Raw genomic sequence first — 11,096 nt, forward strand, 5'->3', positions numbered from 1 at the left:
TAATTTTGTATTTTTAGTAGAGACAGGGTTTCTCCATGTTGGTCAGGCTGGTCTCAAACTCCCGACCTCAGGTGATCCACCTGCCTCAGCCTCCCAAAGTGCTGGAATTATAGGTATGAGCCACCGTGCCCGGCCAAAATTAGCCCTTTTATAAAATGTATAATTCAGTGGCATTTAGTGCATTCATAATGACATCTCTGTCTAGGTCCAAAACAATTTCATCACAAAAGAAAACTGTACTATTGAGCTGTCTCTCCCTCTTCTTTCTTTTCCATTTAATGGCTGAGTGATATTCTATTATATGTATAAACCACGTTTGGTTTATTCAGTTATCTATTGATGAGCAGTTGGGTTGTTTCTACCTTTTGGCTGTTGGGAATAGTGCTGCTGTGAACATTGGTGTACAAGTATTTGAGTACCTGTTATCAGTTATTTTGGTATATACCTAGGAGTAAAATTGCTGTGTTCTAAGGTAATTTTGTTTAACTTTTTGAGCAACCACCAAACTGTTTTCCACAGCAGCTACCCCATTTTAAAATTCCCACCAGCCGTGTATGAGGGGTGCAGTTTTTCTGTATCTTTGTCAACATTTGTTATTATCTGTTTTTGATTACAGTCATACTAGTGGGTGTAACGTGGTATTTTATTGTAGTTTTGCTTTGCATTTTTCCCTAATGACTAATGGTGTTGAACATGTTTTTGTGTGGTTGTTGGGCTTGTCTTATTGTTGAATTGTAAAAGTTCTTTTTTTTTTATTTTTGAGATGGAGTCTTGCTCTGTTGCCCAGGCTGGAGTGCAGTGGCGCCATCTCAGCTCACTGCAACCTCTGCCTCCCGGGTTTAAGCGATTCTTCTGTCTTAGCCTCCCAAGTAGCTGGGACTACAGGCGTGCACCACCACGCCTGGCTAATTTCTGTAGTTTTAGTTGAGACGGGGGTGTCACCATATTGGCCAGGCTGGTCTCGAACTCCTGACCTTGTGATCTGCCCGCCTCGGCCCCCCAAAGTGCTAGGATTTACAGGTGTGAGCTACCATGCCTGGCCAAGAGTTCTTTATATATTCTGGATACTAGACACTTAACAGTATGTAATATACAAATATTTTCTCTCATTCTGTAGGTTTCCTTTTTTTTCTTTTCTTTTTCTTTTTCTTTTTCTTTTTTTTTTTTGAGACACAGTTTTGCTCTTTTGCCCAGGCTGGAGTGCAATAGTGTGATCTTGGCTCACTGCAACTTCTGCCTTCTGTATTCAAGTGATTCCTCTGCCTCAGCTTCATAAGTAACTGGGATTACAGGCTTGTGCCACCACATCTGGCTAATTTTTGTATTTTTAGTACAGATGGAGTTTTACCATGTTGGCCAGGCTGGTCTTGAACTCGTGACCTCAGGTGATCCGGCCGCCTTGGCCTCCCAAAGTACTGAGATTACAGGCATAAGCCACCACACCCGGCCTTGTCTTTTTACTGCCTGGTTAGTGTTCTTCAGTACATAAAAGGTTTTACTTTTGATTAAGGCTAAAAATTTATCTTTTTTTTTTCTTTTATTGCTTGTGATTTTGGTGTCATATCTAAGGCATTGACAAATCCAAAGCCATGAAGATTTATTTATGTTTTGTTTTTTAATGTTTGTTTCTCTAATTATTTTATAGTTTTGGCTTGTATATTTAGGCTTTTGGTCCATTTTGAGTACATCTTCATATGGTATAGGGGTTCATTTCATTTTTTTGCATATGCTTCTCCAGTTGAACCAGTACCATTTGTTGGAGAGACTGTTCTTTCCCCATTAAATAGTCTTGGTATCGTTGAAAATCAGTTGACCAAAGATTTTTTTTTTTTGAGACAGGATCTCACTTTGTCACCCAGGCTGGAGTGCAGAGGCGCAGTCTCGGCTCACTGCAACCTCTACCTCCTGGGCCCAAGCGATTCTCCTGCCTCAGCCTCCTAAGTAGCCTAAGTAGCCTCCTAAGTAGCTGGGACTACAGGCGCCTGCCACCACGCCTGGCTGTTTTTTTGTGTGTATTTTTTAGTAGAGATGGGGTTTTGCCATGTTGGCCAGGCTGGTCTTGAACTCCTGACCTCAGGTCATCCACCCACCTTAACCTCCCGAAGTGCTGGGATTACAGGCATGAGCCACTGTGCGTGGCCAGCCAAAGATGTATTATATGGGTTTATTTCTGGATTCTTAGTTCTTTTCTGCTTTGATTACTGTATCTTTGGAGTATATTTTAAATTTGAGAAGTATAACTTTCCCAACATTGTTTTCCTTTTTCAAAGTTGTTTTGATTGTTTGGGGTCCCTTGCCATTCCATATGAATTTTATTTTATATTATTTTATTTTGAGAGGTAGTCTCACTCTGTGCCCAGGCTGGAGTGCAGTGGCGCAATCTCAGCTCACTTGCAGCCTCTGCCTCCTGGGTTCAAGCGATCCAACTACCTCAGGCTCCCATGTAGCTGAGATTACAGATGCCCACCACCACGCCTGGCTAATATGTGTTTTTTTAGTAGAGATGGGGTTTTACTATGTTGGCCAGGTTGGTCTCAAACTCCTAACCTCAGGTGATCCACCTGCCTTGGCCTCCCAGAATGCTGGAATTATAGGCGTGAGCCACTGTGCGGGCCCCATATGAATTTTAGATTTGGCTTCTTCATTTCTGTAAACAAGACAGTTGGGATTTTGATGGGGATTGTGTTGCCTCTATAGGTTGCTTCAGATTTTATTGGCATCTTAACCATTTGGAGTTAGAATTTTTGATTGGCAGGGTTTTTCTTTCAGCACTTTATCTTACTGCCTCTGGCTCCTATGGTTGGTTTCTCTCTCTCTCTCTCTCTTTTTTCTTTTGAAAACAAGTTTATTAAAGTAAAGGAATAAAAGACTGACTACTCCAAAGGCAGAGCTGCTGTGGCCCCTATGGTTTCTGATGAGAAATCTGTTATATCTGTTGTTACTCTTATTGAGGATCCCTTGTTCATGACTCATAGCTTCTCTCTTCTCTTGCTGCTTTTAACATTTGTCTTTGTCTTTCAACAGTTTGATTATAATATATCTCAATGTGTATATCTCTTTGTGTTTATCCTGCTTTGAGTTCATCGAGCTTCTTGGATGTGTAGATTCATACCACTTTTTCATGCTTTTATGGAAGAAGTGGGGATTTTCATGGATGATACTTTTGCTATTCAAGTTCATAGCCTTATCAGATATCTGAATCTCTCACTCTTCAGTGATCCAGAAAGCACTGGACCTATAGTTTTATAACCAAGAAAAAATTCCTTCCTAAGGACTGTTAAGTCTGCAGTATTTTAGAAAGTTTGGATTTTGGATATGAAGTTCATGTAAGAACGGCATTTTAAGTCAAGTGTGGTGACCTGTGCCTGTAGTCCCAGTTACTTAGGAGACCTGGTGGCAAGACTGCTTGAGTCCAGGAGCTTGAGGGCTATAGTTCACTGTGATTGTGCCTGTGAGTAGCTGCTGCACTCCAGCCTAACCAACATAGTGAGACCTAGTCCCTTAAAAACAAAAAGCACTCCATATATTAACTGCAAATTATGAAGTGGTTTAAACTTAATATATATATTTTGTCATTACATAGAGGGTTTCAGCTATATGGAAGAAACAGTTTAGCTATTTTTATTTTTTTTGAGACGGAGTTTTGCTCTTGTTGCCCGGGCAGGAGTGCAATGGTGTGATCTCGGCTCACTGCAGCCTCCATCTCCTGGGTTCAAGCAATTCTCCTGTCTCAGCCTCCCAAGTAGCTGGGATTACAGGCATGTGCCACCATACCTGGCTAATTTTATATTTTTAGTAGAGACAGGGTTTCTCCATGTTAGTCAGTCTGGTCTCGAACCCCCAACCTCAGGTGATCTGCCCGCCTCGCCCTCCCAAAGTGCTGGGATTACAGGCGTGAGCCACTGCGCCCAGCCAAGTTTAGCTGTTTTAAGTACCATAAGATTAACATTTCTAAGGACACACTTAGAAATATTTTATTTAAATAAGTGAAGCAAATATTAAGGAAACCTTCTGTAAATCTAAAATTACTTCAAAATAAAAAGTAAAACATTAAGAGAAGTATATCTTTACTATATTAATGTCAAAATAAAGAATTGAGAGAGCTGCCTTACACAATGAAAAATTAAAACTTAGAAGTTAAATAAGGAATCAGCTTTGGTTAATGTGGTATGAATGAACATTATTAACTCCTCAGCCCCACCTGATGCTGATTATTAGGGAAGAGCTGAAAATACAACAAAACCTTTTCGGTGAAAGGCCACATCTCAAAATATAAATTCAAAACACTAAAAATCCCAATTTGGAAGAAACTAAAACTAAAAGATGACACTGAGACCAGGCACACAAATCTTTAGCTCCTAAATATAATTCAGGATATTGAATCAGCTTTGGGAGTTTGTGGAGAAAAAAATCTGAAGGCCTTGTAGTGCCAGTAGAGCCCTATTTTCAGAGCAAGCTAGCTGTGATTTTTGCCACTTTAGAACTCTTGTAGCTACTCGACTTCCTGGGAAGAGCCTAAACATTGGATGTTTAAATCACCAGGTGGGGAAAAAAGCACTGATAGAGCCAATTGTTGAAGAAGCCAGTACCATTTATAATACTGAATCTAGGTGAGAGGTAAAACATTGGGAGCCCGCAGATGTGTTTCATTTAGTCTGTGTGTGTTGACACATACAGTATTAAAAATAAATGAATCGGTTGCCAATGTTTAAAAATTGGTGGATTTAGTTGAAAGGCCCAGATTTCTGGTTTTGCCTTAAAAAAATCAGAAAATCTGATAACCCTTCACCTGTATTCCCAGTGGATTTGAATAATGCCTGCTTTAGGTGGGTCAGTTAATATCTAGTTAGCCACAGCTCCTATTGCTCCCAGTTGCCTTTCCTGGTTGCCAGTTATCATCATATATGTGCTGTTCTTTCTTTATAGTGTAAAATAAGCAATGAAATATTTCCTACTTCTACATCTGCATTAAAAGTGGGAAAGTTGAAGACTACTAGGTTATAATTCATCCCTGTTACTTGTTACCTAAGTATATCTGGGCAAGTTACATAATTTTTCTAAAACTCAGCTAACTCATCTATAAAATGAGAATTAAATAGTAACCATCTAATAGAGTTGTTAGACTTAAATGAGGCAAATCATTTAATGTTAAATGTTTGATTAATGTTAGCCATTACCACTGATTAAAAATGGCTGTACATTTTAAGAAAAACGACCATTTTTGGGCAGATGTTGGAAATATTCTTATTTTTCATATAAAAATGTCAGGAGAATACAATCTGATGGCATTAAAAAAATCACTTTACTGAAGTATGACTGACATTCTGATGTCATTTTGACAAAGTCTGGATTGATTTATTCATTGCATGTGTGGGCAGCTGAGTTTGTAACTTCTGTATTAGTTTGCTGGGGCTGCCATAACAAATTGCCACAGACTGGGTAGCTTAAAAAGCAGAAGTTTATTTTCTCACAGTTCTGGAGGCTACAAGTCCAAGATCAAAGTGTCAGCAGGTTTGGTTTCTTTTGAGGCCTTTTTCCTTGGCTCGTAGATGGCTGCCTTCTTGCTGTGACTATAGTAGCTGGGACTATAGGCGCCCGCCACCACGCCCAGCTTATTTTTGTATTTTTAGTAGAGACAGGATTTTGTCTTGTATTTTTAGTAGAGACAGGCTTTCACCATGCTAGCCAAGATGGTCTCGATCTCTTGACCTCGTGACCCACCCGCCTTGGCCTCCAAAGTGCTGGGATTACAGGCGTGCTCTACTGCGCCCAGCCGGACTTGTTTTAACTTAATTGCCTCTTTAAAGGCCCTGTCTGCAAATATAGTCGTATTCCAAGGTACTGGGGGTTAGGGCTTCAACATATAAATTTTGGGAAGACACAATTAAGTCTGTAACAACCTGTCCTAAAGAGGCAGATCAAAAACATATGTTATGGAATTTATTAGAGATAAGAGATTGAAGGTGGGAACTAAGAGAGCCAAAAGCCTGATCATAGATGATTGGTTAAGAGCACTTGGAGCAGATGAGGAGAGAAACAATAATCATAACAGATAAAAGACAAAAGTTCCCCAGAGCTGAAGTACGACATCTTCAGGTCTCAATTGCTGCACATAAATATTGAGAGAAGAGACATACCTTGGTTAAATTTCTGATATTAAAAGAATACTACAAGCTTCTAAATTGAAATAGTAGGGGGAAAAAAAGCTTTCTTACACGGGAAAGAGAATCAGACTGGCATTAGACTTCCAGTTTGTCACAGTAAATGTTATTGCATGGAGAAATGTTTAAAATTTAAAGTTCCTAGGGAAATTGTGATTATAAAATTCTGTATTCATTCATACTATAACTGTTTTCTCTTTTTTTCTTTTTGGGTGGTGATATATATTTCAATTTTTTATTTTTATTTATTTATTTATTTTTTTTATTTTATTTTATTTTTTTTTTATTTTTATTTTTTGAGACGGAGTCTTGCTCTGTCCCCCAGGCTGGAGTGCAGTGGCCGGATCTCAGCTCACCGCAAGCTCCACCTCCCGGGTTCACGCTATTCTCCTGCCTCAGCCTCCGGGAGTAGCTGGGACTACAGGCGCCCGCTACCTCGCCCGGCTAGTTTTTGTATTTTTTTTAGTAGAGATGGGGTTTCACCGTGTTAGCCAGGATGGTCTCGATCTCCTGACCTCGTGATCCGCCCGTCTCGGCCTCCCAAAGTGCTGGGATTACAGGCTTGAGCCACCGCGCCCGGCCATATTTCAATTTTTTAAAATGTTGCTCATTCCATTCTATAGAATAAGATTTACATTTAAGCAAAATTAATTAAAATCTAAGCAGAGAGATCAAGTTAAGCACAGGCTCCAAGAAGTCCTGCTGGGATCTCAGGAATAGAGACAACATGTTAAAAGTTTTGGTTTGAATGTATTGAATTTTTTTGTTTGTTTGTTTTGGTGCATTCTGGAGTCTCCAAAAGTCAGTCACTATGAGTACCCGTTAGGTAGATGATACTTATTTTTACAGCAACCTAAACTGGGGTTTAGGAACTGTATTTTCCAAGAAGTGACTCAGTCTAATTCTGAAATGACCAAAGCAGTTCATATCATTTTATTCACATTTGAACTCCATTGGAGTCAGGGATGAAATGTCATCTTCTATTCCAAGAATGAAGTCTTCAGGTAATGTCCAGGTACTTCAGAACTAACTAGTCATCATAAGAACACAGAGTCCATAATTTCTCTAATGTATAGTTTTCTGTGGTTTGTAGAAGCATCAAATGAATCACAGTGCTACCAAACTCCACACAGAACCAGTCACAGTGTCCTTCCCATCCATCTTAACCTGAGGCTCATCTTTACATTTCAGATATTTGTACATTTTCACAGGGTAATAGGGACATATGTCAAGTAGAAGTTCCACTCACTATCAACATGAAGTAGCTGTAATCTGTATATATATATTTTTTACACAGTCATGTGAAATTTATATACACACATATAATCCCGGTTTGTTCACTTATATTGCTATATAATGGTCCCTTATAGGAATATATCCTGTTGAAATTTGCATGTTCCCCAGTGTTTGCTATAGCTGTTTTTGTAAACAGCGGTACTGTGGATATTCATATAAATGTCTCATGTTTGAGAATTTCTCTAACAAATCAAGGAGTGGAACTGCCAGATCATAGGGTATATTTATTGGATATTGCTGTTGCTCCTCAGGATGGCTGTAATTTACATTCCCATCAACAGAGTTAAGTTTGTTTATTTATATCTGTACTTTGTATAGTCACATTTTAAATTTTTGGTACCTCATTGTGGTTTCTATTGCATCCTCCTGATTACTAGTGAGTGTAAGCATCTTATTATGTTTCTTGGCCCTTTGAGGTTTTGTTTTGTGAGTTTTTGTCGCACATTATTTTCTGTTAGGCATTTTTAAAAATTTGATTTGTGGGAGTTATTTATACATTTTGGTTACCAGTTACTTATAGATTGCAAATGTTTTCCCTGAATTTTTTCTATGAGGAAAAGAAGTTTTAATTTTATTGTGGTTGAATTATCTTTTCTTCTATGGTTTTGTACATTTTGTATATTGTTTAAGAAGTCATTCTCCTTTATTTTGTTTTTTAACAGCTTTATTGAGATATACTCTATGTACCATAACATCCGCCCATTTACAATGTGTAATTCAGTGGTTTTTTTTTAGCATATTTATAGAGTTGCACAACCATCACTTTAAACGTTTCTTTTTGAGACAGGGTCTCACTCTGGAGTGCAGTGGCATGACCATGGCTCACTGCAGCCTCAATCCCCTGGGCTCAAGCGATCCATCTGTCTAAGCCTCCCTAGCATCTGGGACTACAGGCATGTGCAACCTTGCCTGGCTAATTTTTTTACTTTTTGTAAAAATGAGGTTTTACCATGTTGCCCAGGATGGTCTTGAACTCCTTGGCTTCAAGTGATCTGCCTACCTTGGCCTCCCAAATTGCTGGGGTTACAAGCATGTGCCACCTCGCCTGGCCTTTCCATCACCTTTAAACTAATTTTAGAATATACCATCATTCCAGAAAGAAACTTCATACCTATTAGTAGTCACTCCCCATTCTTCTTCACTCTATCCCTAAACAGCCACATAATCTACTTTCCAGCTATAGATTTTGCCTATTTTGGACATTTATCTTTTTTTGAGATGGAGTTTTGCCGTGTTGCCTAGGCTAGAGTGCAGTGGCGCAATCTTGGCTCACTACAACCTCTGTCTCCCGGGTTCAAGCAGTTCTCCTGCCTCAGCCTCTCCTGAGTAGCTAGCTGGGAGTACAGGCACGTGCCACCGTGCCCGGCTAATTTTTATATTTTTAGTTAAGATGGGGTTTCACCATGTTGGCCAGGTTAGTCTTGAACTCCTGCCCTTGTGATCTGCCCGTCTTGGTCTCCCAAAGTGCTGGGATTACAGGCGTGAGCCACTGCGCCCAGCCGTATTTTGGACATTTCATATAAACAGAATCAAATAATATGTGGTCTTCTGTGACTGACTGACTTTAACTTAGCAGAATAATGTTTTTAGGTTCATCAATGTTATAGCATGCGTCAGTACCTTACTCCTTTTTATGACTGAAGTATAAAATAACTTTTATAAGACTAAACATTAGTCTTGGTACTTCTAGGGGATTAAATATCCATATTAGGGATCCTGGGAAGATGACAGCAGTGGTAGAATAGTTTCCTAAATGTCTATATGACTTTCCCCTAAACACAGAACAAATAGGATAGGAAAACCAAAAACACATAGAAAACGTGTACAAGAAAATTAGTTGACTATGTTTCTCCGCAAATGCTCAAGTACCAGCAGATTGGGAACAAACCATTGTTATCCATGCTGGAAGAAGCAGAAGGAAGCAGTGGCACATCTGATGGAGTGGAGAATTGTGAATAACCCAAAGGCAATCACTAGAAAGCTTTTTAAAGGGCCGATTTTAGAATACCAGCCAAAATGGGAATTTGGGAAGGGTGTTGCACACATCGACAATGGGTGAGTGAAAGAGATCAGTTGTAAAGTCTGAAGGGACTGGCGTTCCTTCATGAAACTTTAAAAACTAACCGAAGCTCTCTTCCAGGCCCACTCCTCACAAGAAGAAGGAAGTGAGGATACAATTGAGTATCCTCTGAAGAATACAGACAGACCAAGGAAAGAGAAGGTCCAGATAAAAGCAGGGAGATGAACAGGGCCAAGATATCTCAGAAAGCAAGAAACTATACTTTTGAATACTATATGAAAACAACAAGAGGGAGTTTTAGAGTGTAAAGGCAGAATAGCTATTCAGAACCAAGCCTCTTTCAAAAGTCAACAGTATGAAATGATTGTTGTCAAATCTCATGCAAATTTTTTAAGAAAAACAAGATCCCTCTAGACAAGGAGATGAAAGTACACCAGAAAGAAAACAAAGAAAAACGGTGAGATATTAAGACAAAAGGCAAGACAGAAGACACTACAATGATAAGACATTTCAAAAAATTAATTCGCATAAGAAAAATTTAAAAATTAATGATAGTGAAGTATTATAAATAAAAGAAAATGGCTGGACATGGTGGCTCACACCTGTAATCCCAGCACTTTAGGAGGTTGAGGCAGGAGGATCGCTTGAGTCCAGGAGTTTGAGACCAGCCTGGGCAACATGATGAAACTCTGTCTCTACAAAAAATAGAAAAAACAGCTGGATGTGATGGCATTTGCCTGTAGTCCCAGCTACTTGGGAGGCTGAGGTGGGAGGATCACCTGAGCCTGTGAAGGTTGAGGCTGTGGTGAACCATGCTGGTGCCACTGCACACCAGCCTGGGCAACAGAGTGAGACCTTGTTTTGTATAAATTAAATGAATGAATGAATGAAATGAAACAAAATTTATTTTAGAAATGAAGACAAATTAGAAGGAACACAAGAGCAAGTAAACGTAACAGATAACACCTTATGAGGGAAAGAAGCTGAAAAGGAGAGAGACATTAAAAATAAAGAGATGTAAAAAGAATTTTGTAGAAATTGACACATTGGAAACAAGTAAAGAAAATCCAACATACGTATATTATGTGTCCCCAAAGAAGAAAACTATAGCAAGGGAACAGAATGGGTACTAAAAATTACAATACAAGACAATTTTAATGAAATAAAAGTAGATGGGGAACTAAACTTTGGAAGAGTACAGCACATACCTAAGAACAGTGACACGGTAGACCAACATTGAGGCATAGTCTAGAAAAATTATTGGACTTCAAAGGAAAAATAAAAATCCTTTAGACATAGAGGCAGAACTCACAGAGTCTCTTACCTTTATAAGTAAAGGAAAATCAGGGCCAGGTGTGGTAGCTCATACCTGTAGTCCCAACACTTTTGGGAGGCCGAGGTGGGGGTATCGCTTAAGCCCAGGAGTTTGAAACCAGCCTGGGCAATATAGTGAGACCCTGTCTACACACACACACAATATAGTGAGACCCTGTCTACACACACACACGCGCACACGCATGCACACGCTGGGTGTGGTGGTGTGAGCTTGTAGTCCAAGTTACTTGGAAGGCTGAGAGGAGGATCTGTTGAGCCCAGGAATTGGAGGCTGCAGTGAGCTG

General features: G+C 39.5%; 1 protein-coding gene across 7 annotated transcripts in view; it reads left to right on the forward strand.

Moving 5' to 3' along the window:
* DNM1L (dynamin 1-like) overlaps nt 1-11,096 on the forward strand; it is a 71,233-nt gene that overhangs the window by 11,009 nt on the left and 49,128 nt on the right. The window lies entirely within an intron of this gene.

The sequence above is a fragment of the Colobus angolensis genome, unplaced genomic scaffold (assembly GCF_000951035.1).
Source record: "Colobus angolensis palliatus isolate OR3802 unplaced genomic scaffold, Cang.pa_1.0 Scaffold397, whole genome shotgun sequence".
Classification (NCBI taxonomy): Eukaryota; Metazoa; Chordata; class Mammalia; order Primates; family Cercopithecidae; genus Colobus; species Colobus angolensis.